Source organism: Martes martes, assembly GCF_963455335.1.
Source record: "Martes martes genome assembly, chromosome: 5".
Classification (NCBI taxonomy): Eukaryota; Metazoa; Chordata; class Mammalia; order Carnivora; family Mustelidae; genus Martes; species Martes martes.
This window is the reverse complement of record NC_137892.1, coordinates 131,663,366-131,678,390: the sequence shown is the minus strand read 5'-3', so window position 1 is coordinate 131,678,390 and position 15,025 is coordinate 131,663,366. Positions and strand designations below refer to the sequence as shown.

Genomic DNA, 15,025 nt, shown 5'->3' with positions numbered 1-15,025 from the left:
TACCAATGCATACCTATTGTGTCAAAAGAAGAAAAGTAGACTTGGAATGTTGCTCTTTCAAGGCACAGTGGAGTGTGAATTATTTTCTTACTGAAGTAGATGGCAAAGCATTGTGTTTTTTAGTGCAGTAACATTATACCTGTGCTAAAAGAACACAGTATTATGTCGGCTTTACCAGACTAAGTACTTACAATATTTCCAACTCATAAGAATGCTAAGGACAGAAAAAATAGATAATTTAAAATGGAATATCTTATCAGAGAAGAATTTGTTCACAAAAATAAAAAAAGAAAGTGATATTGCAATCAGAGTGAGTTTCTGGGTGTCTCATTTGTTGGCAAAGCAAGGAAAGCTGTTAACAATAGTGAGTTATTGTGCTTGACTGCAGCAACAAAGAAATGCATTCAGAGGTAATAAACTTGTTTAAGACTATTAACCTTTTGGCAAGAACAATTGCTTGGAGAGCTTAAGACAGTAGGAGCAACATCAACAGTCAAAAAACAAAGCGAATGATTTTAAGTGGTTTTCCTTGGCTCTTGATGAATCAGTAGATGATATTGATACTGCTGTGTTTTTGTTTACTTGAAGTCAATACCGAGTTTAAATTGACTAAAAAATTAGCCCGTATGACTACTTTGTGTGGAACAACTGCAGGTGAGAATATTTTCAAAGAAGTTGAGAAAACACTAATTTGGTACAACCTGAAGTAGACTCTGCTAAGATGTGTTATTTCTGATGGTGGTCAAATATGTGTGGAACAGAAAAAGACATAGTTGGACAAGTGCACAAAGCTTATGAAAATGGAAGGTGTTTAAACTCTGTGGCTATTCATTCACTTATTTACCAGGGGAATTACTTGAAATTATCTTGTGTCTTGAACCAATGCCGTCAATGATAAACTTCATTAGCTCTTTAGACTTAACTGTTTTCAGTTCCATAACATTTTGCCAGAAATAAAAGTGGAATATTTTCACTTGCCTTACCAAATAGCAATGTAATGGGTTAGCAATGTCAAAGTTTTACTGTGATTTTTTTGACTTTATGGAAAAGAGTGAAATTTTTTGGAAGAACTGCCCTCATCCAGTAGTTTTGCACACTGCATGATGTTGGAATTACCTTTTGCTGAAGCCTTGATATTTCTGAATAAATTCAACCTAAAATTACAAAGGCCAAAGAGCACTTCTATGATAAACTTATAGTATGGTTAAGTCATTTGAATGACAACTAATATTGTTTTAGTCATGACTGATGTTAAACTGCTTTATATACGAAGGTGCCATCAAAAGTTGAAGAAGTGAGATATTCATTCTTACATAAATTTTCAGCACACATATTCCCAGCTCGAATGATAGTTCTAGCAGCTTTTAGGTTTTTTTTTGTTGTTGTTGTTGTTTTTTACTGTGGTAAAATATATGTAATATAAAATTTATCATCTTAACCACAGTAAGTGTCCAATTCAGGGGATATTCAGTGGTATTAAGGACATTCACAGTGTTGTAAAACCATCATCATTATCACTATTTCCAGAACCTTTCATCATTCCAGAAAATTAATTCCCATTAAATAACTCCCCATTTACCTCTCTTCCCAGCCTCTGAAAGCCTCTAACCTACTTTGTCTCTAAGAATTTGCCTGTTGTAGGTACTTCATATAAATGGACTCATGCAACATTTGTCCTTTATTATCTGGCTTTTTTCACTTAGCATAATGTTTTCAAGGTTCTTCCATGTCGTAGCATGTATCAGAATTTCATTCCCTTTAAACGCTAACATCCCATTGTAGGTATATACCACATTTTGTTTATCTATTCGTCTGTCGATGGACATGCAGGTTGTTTCCGTGTTTTGATTATTATGAATAATGCTGCTATGAACATTGGTTTACAAGTGTATGTTTGAGTCCCTGCTTTCACTTCTTTTGGGTAGTTACCTAGAATTGCATTTGCTGGACTGTATGGTAATTTTTTGAGGAACTAGCAAACTGTTTTCTACAGTGGCTGCACCATTTTGTATTCCCACCTGCAGCAATATACAAGGGTTCCATTCTCCATCCTTGGCAATATGCGTGTGTATATGTGTGTGTATCTACATTCTAACGCATGTGAAGTAATATTTTAGGGTGGTTTTGACTTGAATTTCCCTGGTGGTTAGTGATGCCCAAGATCTTTTCATGTACTTGCTGCCCATTTATATATCTTTTTGGGAGAAATATCCATTCAAGTCCTTTGCTCATTTTTGAGTTGGGATTATATTTTTCTTTTGTTGAGTTGTAGAAGTTCTTTATATATACCAAATATTCCCTTATCAGATATATGCATTGAAAATATTCTTTCCCATTCCTAGCGAACATTTTTTAGATCTTGATGCAAATTCCAAAAAAAACTCCACATGTCAAAATCATTTAAGTTAGAACTTGAGGAGCTTCCACCTTGTTCTTCAATTGGAAATAATTGGTCTGCAATTCAATGACATGCTAAAGGACAAATATCAAGACAAGAATCTAATAGACTTCTTACAATGCCTAGTAAGTGAGGAATATGCTTAAATGATATTGCATGTTCAGGTGATAAGATCCCTAACTTTGAATCCCAATTAAAAGTGGTGTTACCTCCACCCAAAATTTTCATTTTGTAACTAGGACATATGTATTATAAAGATTGTACTCAATTACGATTCTTCTATTTTGAATTTCATCAACAAAATGCTTGGAAATTTGTTTCTCTTTTGGTACATGTACCTATGTAATATATCTGGTTTTACCTCTTGGCCTGCAAAGCCTAAAATATTTGCTCTATGGCCCTTTACAGAAAAGGTTGCTAATCCCTTTCATAATAGATCTATTGTAGGAATTAATCCTTATATAATTTCAGAAAGGATTGGGAAAGTTAAAGTCCAGGAGGGAAGCTGGATGATCAGAGAAGAATTATTAGTTAATCTGAGAAAATCAAACATGTTCAGATACCAAAATCATATTGCAAAAGGACGGCTAAAGTATGTGGGGAGGAGGGAACAGTGCTTCTATGTAGATCCCACATTTGTGGTATCACACCAAGTATCTGGTGTGTATCTGAGCCATTAGTTGTCAACAGTGTCAGTATTTGATAAGTGAAGCTACATCTGGAGTGGAAGAGAACAGGGCAGTTTGCATCCCATGGGTACCTCTCAGTCCATTACTGTATTTAACCACCATAACCTTCAGAAAGTACGGCTGCTGCTTCACTTCTGACTTCCAGGTCTTATGTATTTTCTTCTTTTAGCCAGTTCTCACTCAGTATAATACGGTTAAAATTTCCTAGCTTAAAATGACATATATTCTAAACCACTGTGTTGATGAATGACCTCAGTGTTAAGTTAGATTATTTGGGCTGAGTTAATATCCAGATCTCCTTATGATTCAGCCTTTTTAATTTTATCCTTTTTTATGGAATACATATTTTCCTTTGAAATCAACTTTTTTTTGAGACATACAGTAAAATGAACTAATTTTATATATGTATTTAGATGAGTTTTATCAATGTATAGACCCATGTAACCATCACTCCACTGAAAATGTATGTTTCCATTATTCCAAAATTTTTTCTCAAACTCTTCATAGCAGCCAATCACTACTCCACTAGACCTAGACAATTACTGATCTGCTTTATAGCGTTATAGATTAGATTTGCTTCCTTTACAGGTTTATTAGAGTCACACAGTATGTACCCTTTTCTCTCTTTTTTTACTAAGAATTTGTTTCTGAGAGTAATCCATTATGTTAATCAGTAGTTGTTTTCTTTATGACTAAATAATATTCCATTGTTTGAATAGACCACCTTTTATCTATACATTCACATGTTGTTGGACATTTGGATTGTTTCCAAACTTGAACTATTATGAATAAAGCTGCTATGATATTTGTGCTCAAGTCTCTTGGTAGACTTATGCTTTAATTTCTCTTGGTAAATATCTAGGAGTAGAATGTTTCATTTACATGGTAAATGAATGCCAAATGTTCTCCAAAGTGAATGTACCATTCTAAATTTCATCATTGTATGAAAGGTCTAGGTACTCTACTTCCTTGTCAACACTTATAACTCTTTTTAATTTTAACCTTCTAATGAGTGTGTGATGTTAGCTCATTGTTGTTTTAATGTGCATTTTCCTGGTGACCAGTGATAATGAGGTGTCTATTCGTATGGGTATTGGCTGTTTGTATATCTTCTCTAATAAAGAGTTTGCTTAAGTCTTTTTCCCAAATTAAAAATATTACACTGTTTGCTTATTACTGAGCTTTAAGAACTTTTTGTTTTCTGGGTACATGTTCTTTGTCCGAAATACTGGACATATTTTTTCCCAGTCAATGGCTTGTCTTTTCATTTTCTAAATGGCATACTTTGAAGAAAAGAGTATTAGTTTTCAATTTCATGAGTCTTATGATTCATAGTGTGTTTGTGTGTTGTGTTTTGTTTCATTTACAAGATCTTTTGATTAAGATTCAAGAATATTTTCATTTATATTTTGTTTTAGAAGTTTTATAGTTTGGACTTTCATGCTTAGGCCTATGATCCATTTTTTAACATAATTTTTGTGTATGATATGAGGTAAGAGTCACTATTTTCTTTTCAGAATACATACTCAGTTGTTTCAGTATTAGTTGTTGAAAAGATCTTTTTTGAAAATCTATCAGTCATGTGTTTGTGGGTCTATTTCTGAACTCTTGATTCTGTGTAATGATGTGTAAGTCTATCCTTAGGCCCAAATTACATTGCTCTGATTACTTTAGCTTTATAGTAAGTCTTGAAATCAGGTAAGGTAAACCCTTAACTTTTTTTTTTTAATGCTTTGGTTAATGTAGGTACATTTTATTTCTATATAAATTTCAGAATGAACTTTAAAACCAAAACAAACAGAAAAAAACAAGCCTCAGAAAACCCAAACCTTAGTGGAATTTTGAATGAGATTGTGTTATTTATAGATCAGTTTGTAAATATATTATCTTAATAGTCTTCATTATTTCATGAGCATGGTATACTTCTCCATGTATTTAGGTCCTAAGTTCTCTCAGCAATGTTTTGTAGTTTTCAGTGTGCAGGTCTTGTACATCTTTTCTTAGATTTATTCCTAAATATTTCAGGTATTTAGGAACTTTCATAATTTATTTATAAATATGCATAATATATGAATACATTATATCATATATGTAAAAAAGAACATATATTGAATATGTCTATATTCACATTTTCTTTCTTCATCTTTCTTTGTTGGTATATGAAAATGTAATTTTTTTTTTCTAGATTGACCATGTATTCTGCCACATTGCTAACTTATTAGTGCCAACAGCTCTTTTGTGAATTCCTTGTAATTTTTAATGTATATGATCATATGTCTCTGAATAGACAGTTCTTATTAACTATTGTTTTTAAATATTTTATTTATTTATTTGACAGATAAGAGATCACAAGTAGGCAGAGAGGCAGGCAGAGAGAGGGAGGGGGAAGTAGGCTCTCCACTGAGCGGAGAGCGATGTGGGGCTTTATCCCAGGATGCTGAGACCATGACCTGAGCTGAAGGCAGAGGCTTAACCCACTGAGCCACCCAGGCGCCCCTCTTATTTATTTATTTTTTTTCAATTTTTTTTTTTTAAGATTTTATTTATTTATTTGACACAGAGAGAGAGATCACAAGTAGGCAGGGAGGCGGGCAGAGAGAGAGGAGGAAGCAGGCTCCCCGCCGAGCAGAGAGCCTGATGCGGGACTCGATTCCAGGACCCTGGGATCATGACCTGAGCCGAAAGCAGAGGCTTTAACCCACTGAGCCACCCAGGTTCCCCAGGCGCCCCTCTTATTCACTATTAAAAGTAAATATTCAGACCATTGTCTTTTAATCTGATTTTTATATTGTTGGGTTAAAATATACTGTTTTCTTATTTTTTTGTGCGTGTGTTCTATATGCTCTCCGTTCTTTTGTCTCTTTCTCCTTTATTGTCTTCTCACAGATTAAGTGTACTTTCAGTGTTCCATTTTATCTCCCCTGTTGCCTTATTTAGCCATACCTTTTTGTTCTATTAACTTAGTGGTTAATCTAGGGTTTATAGTATTCATTTTTAAGTTATCACAGTTTTCCAAATAGTATTTTCCTGCTTCTTGGGCATCTGTTTCACAAGTTATTTCTTTTAACCTTGTAGTTTACTTAAACATTTTTTATTATTTTAATTAAAAGCATTAAAGTTAATTCTCTTTTTAAAATGAACTGCTCAGTCTTGCAATGTTTTGCTTTTCTTTCACTATTTGTCTTTGGGTGTGTTTCCTATATACACAATCACCTGTTAATATGGGTCTCTGTCTATTTTTCAGATGAGTCACCATCATTCCTATCAGACTTTAATCTCTTCTTGAAGTGCTGCAGATGTTAACTTGACCATCTTCTTTAGCAAGTTTATTTCAAAGATCATCTGCTCAGACTGTGAAGAAGAGGTATGCTATTGTATTTACTCCCTTTGAGACAGGGGTACCTACCCATTTTTATATTATTTGTCTGTTTATTTGATTACCAACAAAGCTGCTACTAATGGGGAGACCCTTGAACAGTGGGCTGTTGTTTTTTTTTTTTTTTTTAATTGATCCCTGAGGAACCTTGAAGAGGTTTCTCAAACCCTTCTGATGTTGGACATGACACTCTACAATATTAGTTTTACAATATTCACTACTGATCCAGGAAAACCTTTTAGATGATGTAGTCTTCAAATGCCCCTATTCACTTACAAAGTATCAACACAGAGACTTTTTCTATTTTAACTTCAGGGTGCATTGTTGTTAGGTGAATAGTGGTAATTTGGAAGAAGATAATACTGAGTTAAATAGTTCAACATTGTTGGAAAGTTGTTTTTCCTATAGACCTAACCTCTGAATATTTGTATTTTACATATCCATTTCATCTTATGGTAAATAATAAACCTGCATGGTAATTTGTACTCCTGGGTTTGGATTTTAACCCATTAGCTATGTAACCTTGGGTTATAACTTAAATCCTCCCTGCCTTAGTTTTTTCACCTCTACAATGGTGATATACACCATTGGTAGAGGTACACCCACCCCATCAGGTAGTTTTGAAGATTAAACCAGTTATTATATGGAATGTGTTTGAAAGAGTGCCTAACTTATAATTAGCACTCAACATTTGTTAACCGTTATTATCTACCTATTATTATTTTAGAAATATTATTTGGTGAGAAAGAAAGAGAAAATAGAATAAAAGGAAGCCTAACATACCTCGTTAAGAGAATAAAAAGAATCAATAAAGGAATTTTGTGGGACATTTACCAGTAAGGCAGGAAATAAAAATGTATGATTGTTTTGCTTAATGGAGAAAGTCTGTCACAATACTTTTTAAACAACAGTAACAACAACAACAATAGCAATCTAAAATCAAATAATCCCTTTGGGAAGCTCAAGTTATTAATAGTTGAAAGTCAGTTTGGATTTTCTTTTTGAAACAACCCCTTTACAAATATTTGATGTTCACTTATTTCCATTAGTTACACAATTTGACATTTATTTGCTTTTTACAAACAACAGCAAAACAAGCGCTATTCATTTTATACTTATCTCTGTCCCACATCAGTTCTTTCCGATTTTCCTTTATTTGGAGTTTATAGTAAACTCATCAAATAACATCTTTATTAGTTTGCCACCACTCATATTGTTACATTTGGTTTTATTTTTCATTAAATGAGAGTTTTTGGCTACACGCTCAAATTTATTTGTTAAATTAAGTTTCCTCTTGTCTGGAGGATGTCTTTGTGGGTTTTATAATGTAAACCTTTCATTATGAAGTTGGTGTAAACGTCTCTTCTCTACCAAATAAGAGATAGGCTTAGTCTGAGATGCCCAGTGTAATGACTGGATGGCTAGTTATAGTCTACTTGGATTTAATATTTGTATTTAATACATTGAAATTGTTTGCTTAGATGGATGATTGGTAGATTTTTGCTTAAAAGTTAGTAGTTACATTATAGGGACATTTTATAGAGTGTACTCTAAAATAAAATATCTGCCTCTAAATTTATCATATAGTTTCAGAGGCTATATCTGACCCCTGATTTATTCTACTACTTTCAAGCATGCATTTTAATAAATTCCAGAAAGGTTTTGAGGATGTTAGTTGCTTGAATAAACATAAATATGATAGAATCACTCAAAATGGTTTAAAGAACATAAATATTGGAGATTAAAAAATGCCAAAAACTTTTCATTAAAAATAATTACTGCATCAGCGTGTTCAGGTCAACTCCGAGCTTCTTAATAAATGAAGCATAAATAGGTATTCAAGAGAGACAAAAAATTTTTCTTAGGACATATGCTAAGAGGAATTTACTACATGGAATTATTTCGAGGCATTGATATTAGCAGCGATTTTGTCCAAGACAGAGAAATATTCATCATATTGACACATAATATCCATGCATGTCTTCCCACCTCCTCCTTGTTTGGTAAAATTTAATGGAATGTAACCTATATCCAGAAAAAGGCACACACACACACAAATCTTATGTATAAAGTTCAATGAATTTTCTTAAAGTGAACACACCCATGTTACCAGCTTCCAGATCATCAAAAAATAGAATATTGATGAGTAGCCCCCAAAGCCTCTAGTGTGCCTCCTTGCCATCACAGTCCTCTTTCTCCAAATAATTCGGAAAATTATTCCCCCCCAAATTGGGAAAACGTGAATTCTAACAGTATGCATTAATTTTGCTCTTGTGCTTACTCCTTTATATTACAGGAATGAGGCAGTAGGTAACCTTCTGTGTCTAACTTCTTTCTCTCAACGTTTTGTTTATGAACTTTAGTGGTGTATTTGAGTGTAGTTGTGGATCACCAATTTTCATTACTGTGTAGTTTTTCATTATATGAATAAAACACAGTTTCTATGTACATTCCACTGTTCATGGCTACATGGGATAATTTCCAGTTTTTGGCAATTATGAATAATGTTGCCATTATAAAGAGTGCTGCAGATGTCTGTCTGTGATGTACATATACATTTTTGTTGAGTATTTATCTAAGAGTAGAATTTTCCACTAGAGTGTATATATACACTCAGTTGTAATAAATACTGACAAGCGGTTTTTCATTTTACACTCTTCAGACAGTGTCTGTGAGTTCCATCTGCTTCCCATCCTTGCCGATACTGGGTATTGATAGTCTTTCATTTTAGCCGTTTTGGTCAGTGGCAGGTAGTGCCTTACAGTGATTTTAGTTTCTGTTTCCCTTATGACCAATGACATTGAGTATTTTTTCCTATGTTTTTAAGACATTTGGATATTATTTTTTATTGAGTGTCTGTTCAAATCTTGTGCCATTTTCTTTGCTTTTGTTTTGTTTTTTAAAGATTTTATTTATTTATTTGACAGAGAGAGAGTGCACAAGCAGGGGGAGCAGCAGAAGGAGAGGTAGAAGCAGCTCCCTGCTGAGCAGGGAGCCTGACACGGGGCTTGATCCCAGGACCCTGGGATCATGACCTGAGCTGAAGGCAGACCCTTAACTAACTGAGACACCAGGCACCCCTTGTGCCATTTTCTTATTGATACATCTGATATTGTCCTTTTTTGTTTTGTTTTGTTTTGTTTCTAAAGATTTTATGTATTTGACAGACAGAGATCACAAGTAGGCAGAGAGGCAGGCAGAGAGAGAGAGGGGGAAGCAGGCTCCCCGCCGAGCAGAGAGCCTGACAAGGGGCCAGAACCCAGGACCTTGGGATCATGACCTGAGCCGAAGGCAGAGGCTTTAACCCACTGAGCCACCCAGGTGCCCCTGATATTGTCCTTTATTAGCAGTCAGTTTGAGTTCAGGTCCACTGACAGACCCCCAAGTACAGGAGTTCTACATTTTTGCTTAAAAAGCAAGGCATACAGTTTAGATAGCAGACATAAATGCAGAAAAGTTAATATTTATTTTTAGTGTCAGTGAGGCTTCTATAAATTATGGCCTAGTAGAGGGTCCATGTTACCAAGGTATAGGTTTGGACTGGAGAAGTAACTATTCATAAAGACAACTCCATTCCGATAAGAATAGTTCAAGGCTTGGGAAGGAAACTTCCTGTAAGGCCGGACAGCTTGAGTTGGCTGCAAAATGTGCTCCTGATAGTAAATGACCTGGCTTTGAATGGAATTTATTCCCTCCCTCCCTCCCTCCTTCCTTTGTTCTTTCATTCCTTCCTTCCTTCCAAATTATTTGTATCAGTAATGAAAATTATCTGCCGAAATGATGATTTTGGCAAAGGTGATATGTAGATATTGAAGTAGATTGAGACAAAGGCCTGTGGTTTATTGAGGTTCAAAATGGCATGAAGGTTTGAGGAGATAACCAGTTTTGATCCCATGCTGCTTCCTGCTCTTAGCCTACACATGGCTCTTATCCTTTTTATGCTAAATGAATCAACATATGTTAAATATATAAAAGAGTGTTTGGCACCTACTACACACTCAGCATATTTTGATCGTGGTCATTATTACCACTTCCTGTTTCTGCTATCACACCTTTCGTTCTTGGTGCTTGGAACTAGACGTGGTCTGTGAACTTACCTTATGTTGTGTGACTTAACCTTCTGGTGCCACTTTTGACAGTGGGTAGGAAAGCAGGTGTCTGATGTGTGAGATGATGTGGAGGCCCTCCTCTTCCTTCCCATCTGCTCCAGATCTTGTGTTTGACTCTCCATGAGACAGGCAGGGTTGGCACCTGCCTCTTCACCCTTGCACGTCCAGTGTCCCTCCAGTGCCCGACCCTAACAGGGAGCTAATCAGTGTTTGCTGGACGTTTGCTCCACTGCATCTTTTACTGTGCCATCTGCTACACTTGAGATGTGTGTGCAGCACGTGGATTCCAGGCCCATGTGGAGTTAGGAGAAACTTGGCAGGTGCAAAAACTGTAGGTTTAAGAATCAGGCGAGAGTCACTTGAATCCCAGTTTATCTACTTCTCCCTAGCTGTGAAACCTTGGACAAATCACTTAAACCCTTGGGGTTTTAGTTTCCTCGTCAGTTAAATATAACTGAAAAATCTGCAAACTCTGAAAGTTGGTGTAAGGATTAGGTATAACCCACCTCACAGATCTGGTATGTGCACACTCCTCAGTCAGTAGGACTGTTACTGTCTAGTAACTGCCATTTTAAAAACAACTCACTCAAACCTCTGCTTTGATCTTCCCAGTTTCCTTTCTATCCCATATTCTTAAAACTTTTTTCTGCATTACATTATTTCAATAAGAACTTGAAGCTCAGATGGCCACAATATACTGTATGATACTGATATCTCTTTGGTCACTTTTTCTTGCACAAATATGCACTGGGGAATGGGATAATATTTAGTAACATGGATAGTCTCTCCTATCCTGCAGGCCTCCCTCTTTATCCATCTAGGAGGATTTTGTGTTGGTCAGGTCCCTGGATATTTTTATTATACTTTTTAAAATATTGATTTATTTTAGAGAGAGAGATTGAGAGAGAGAGAGAGAGAGAGAGAGAACATGAGTGGGAGGGGCAGAGGGAGAGGGAGAGAGAACATTAAGCAGATTTTGCACTGAGCGTGGAGCCTGAGGCAGGGCTCCAGTCCATGACCCTGATATCACGACCTGAGCTGAAACCAAGAGTCAGATGCTTCACTGACTGTGCCACCCAGGTGCCATAGGTCCCTAGATCTTTTGATATGGAATCAGGAGAGCCAGTCATGAGAAATGGCAGGGTGGCTATGAATTACCCAGAATGTTATTTATTATGTGTATGTATTACAAACTTCTTTGTTGTGCTTGTAATGGTTTTGTATATATAAATCCCATTCCCTCAACAAATGTGAGACTCTCATGAATCCAGTGTGTATAATGTTATTTCTTTTCTATCATACCCAGAACCTGGAATGATGTTAGGTTTGTAGCAAGCATTAAAAAATGCTTGTTAATTTGAAGTATTTAGAAATACATTTATCAAAGAGATGTTTTTCAGTAGAATGGAAAAAATGTTGATCCCTTCTTAAGGAAATGGTTTATCTCATGTAGAGCTCATTAGATACCACATTCAGAATGTTTCATACATTCTTTGGTTATTATTGGGGAGTCCAGAGCTAGATCTGAGTAGGGGAGAACAAGTGCCAATCCTTTTTCCTGTGTTCACTCCCCTACCGTTATATATATATATATATATATATATATATATATATATATTTATATTTTAATTCCAGTGTAGTTAATATACGATGTTATATTAGTTTCAAGTGTACAATATAGTGATTCAACAATTTCATACATCACCCGGTGCTCATCATGACAAGTACACTCCTTCATCCCCACCACCTATTTCACCCATCCCCCATTTCCCCACCCATCCCACCTCCCCTCTGATAGCCATTTGTTTGTTCTCTGTTTTTTGGCTTGTCTCTCTGTCTCTTTTTTCCTTTGTTCATTTGTTTTGTCTCTTAAAATCCCGATATGGGTGAAATCGTATGGTATTTTGTCTTTCCCTGACTGGCTTATTTTGCTTAGCATTATACTCTCTAGATCCATTCATGCTGTTGCAAATACCAAGATTTCATTCTTTTTTATGGTTGAATAATATTTCAGTGTGTTATCCATTCATCTATTGATGAAAACTTAGGATGCTTCCACAATTTGGGTCTTGTAAATAATGCTGCAGTAAACATAGGGGTGCATATATCCCTTTTAGCTAGGGTTTTTGTATTCTTTGGGTAAATACCCAGTAGGGTGATTATTGGAACATAGGGTAGTCTTATTTGTAATTTTTTGAGGAAACTCTATACTGTTTTCCACAGTGGCTGTACTAGTTTGAATCCACCAACAGCACCTGAGGTTTCCTTTTTCTCTGCCTCCTTGCCAGCACTTGATGTTACTTGTGTTCTTGATTTTAGCCATTCTGACAGGTGTGAGGTGATATTTCATTAGAGTTTTGATTTGTGTTTCCCTTATGATGAGTGATCCTGAGCATCTTCTCATGTGTATGTTGGCCATCTGTGTGTCTTCTTTGGAGAAATGTCTATTCATGTCTTCTGCCCATTTTTAAATTAGAATTTATTTTTGGTGTTGAGTTGTATATATTTTTAATATATTTTGGATACTAACCCTTTAGCAGATCTGTCATTGGCAAATATCTTCCATTCAGTAGGTTATCTTTTAGTTGGTTATTTCCTTTGCTGTGCAGAAGCTCTGTATTTTGATGTGGTCCCAAAAGCTTATTTCTGCTTTTGTTTTCCTTGCCTCAGGAGACATATCTAGAGAGATGTTGTTATAACTGATGTCAAAGGAATTACTGCCTCTGCTCTCTTCTAGGATTTTTATGGATTCAAGTCTTGCATTTAGTTCTTTAATCCATTTTGAATTTATTTTTGTGTATGATGTAAGAAAGTGTTCCAATTTTATTCTTTTGCATGTAGCTGTCCAGTTTCCCCAACATCATCTGTTGAAGAGATTGTCTTTTTTCCCTATTGCATGTTCTTACCTCCTTTGTTGAAGATTAACTGACCATATAATTATGGGTTTATTTCTGAGCTTTCTATTCTGTTCTTTTGATCAGTGTGTCTGTTTTTGCACCAGGATCATATATTTTATTTACTACAGCTTTGTAATATAACTTGAAGTCTAGATTTGTGACACCTCCAGTTTGTGTTTCTCTTTGAAGATTGCTTTGGCTATTCAGGGTCTTTTGTGGTTCCTTACAAATTTTAGGATTGTTTGTTCCAGTTCTGTGAAAAATGTGGTGGGTATATGTATTAAATTTTTACATTGTTTTGGGTGGTATAGACATTTTAACAATATTTGTTCTTCTAGTCCATGACCATGGAGTGTCTTTTCATTTCTTTGTGTTGTCTTTAATTTCGTTCATCAGTGTTTTATAGTTATCAGAGTACAGGTCTTTCACCTCTTTGGTTTAAGGTCATTCCTGTGTATTTTATTAATTTTGGTGCAATTGTAAAGGGCTTGATTTTTTAATTTCCCTTTCTGCTGCTTCATTATTAGTATATAGAAATGCAGTGTATTTCTATACATGGATTTTGTGTCCTTTGACTTTACTGAATTCATTTATCAGTTTCACTAGTTTTTTGGTGGGGTCTTTAGGTTTTCTACATACAGTATCATGTCATCAGCAAATAGTGAAAATTCTACCTCTTCCTTACCAACTTGGATGACTTTTATTCCTTTCTCTTAATCTGATTGCTGTGGCTAGGACTTCCAGTACGATGGTGAATAAAAGTGATGAGAGTGAACATCCTTGTCTTGTTCCTGACCTTAGGAGGAAAGTTCTCAGTTTTTTTCGCATTGAGTTGTGATGTTAGCTGTGGGTTTTTCATATAAGGCCTTTATCATGTTGAGGTCTGTTCTCTCTAAACCTACTTTGTTAGAGGGCTTTTATGATGAATTGATGTTGTACTTTCTTGTGTGCTTTTTCTGCATCTATTGAAATGATATATGGTTCTGACTTTTTCTCTTCTTGATGTGATGTATATATATAGTTTGATTTATGAATAGTGAACCGCACTTGCATCCAAGGAATAAATCCCAGTTGGTCATGGTGAATGATTTTTTTAATGTATTGTTGGATTCATTTTGCTAGTATTTTGTTGAGGATTTTTGCATGTGTGATCATTAGAGATATTGGCCTGTAATTCTCTATTTTTTGTGGTGACTGTCTTAGGGTTTGGAATCAGGGTAATGCTGGCCTCGTATAATGAATTTGGGAGCTTCTCTTCTCTTTTGTTTTTTGGGAAAATTTGAGAAGAATAGGTATTAACTCTTTAAATGTTTAGTAGAATTTACTTGTGTAACTGTCTGATCCTGGACTTTTCGTTTGTTGGGCGTTTTTAAATTACTGATTAAATTTCATTGTTGGTAGTTGGTCTGTTTAAATTTTGTATTTCTTTCTACTTCAGTTCAGGTAGGTTGTATGTTTCTAGGAATTTATTCATTTCTTCTAGATTATCCAGTTTGTTTGCATATAATTCTTCATAATATTCTCTTACAATCTTGCATATTTCTGTGATGTCAGTT

At 35.2% G+C, this 15,025-nt stretch overlaps 1 protein-coding gene across 5 annotated transcripts in view; it reads left to right on the top strand.

The window, feature by feature from the left end:
- MRPS30 (mitochondrial ribosomal protein S30) overlaps positions 1 to 15,025 on the top strand; it is a 735,966-nt gene that overhangs the window by 86,326 nt on the left and 634,615 nt on the right. For all 5 annotated transcript variants that reach the window (XM_080804119.1, XM_080804120.1, XM_080804118.1 and 2 more), the window contains exon 2: positions 6,332 to 6,451. The gene's annotated coding sequence lies outside the window, so the exon portion shown is untranslated. The remainder of the gene's footprint in view (positions 1 to 6,331; positions 6,452 to 15,025) is intronic.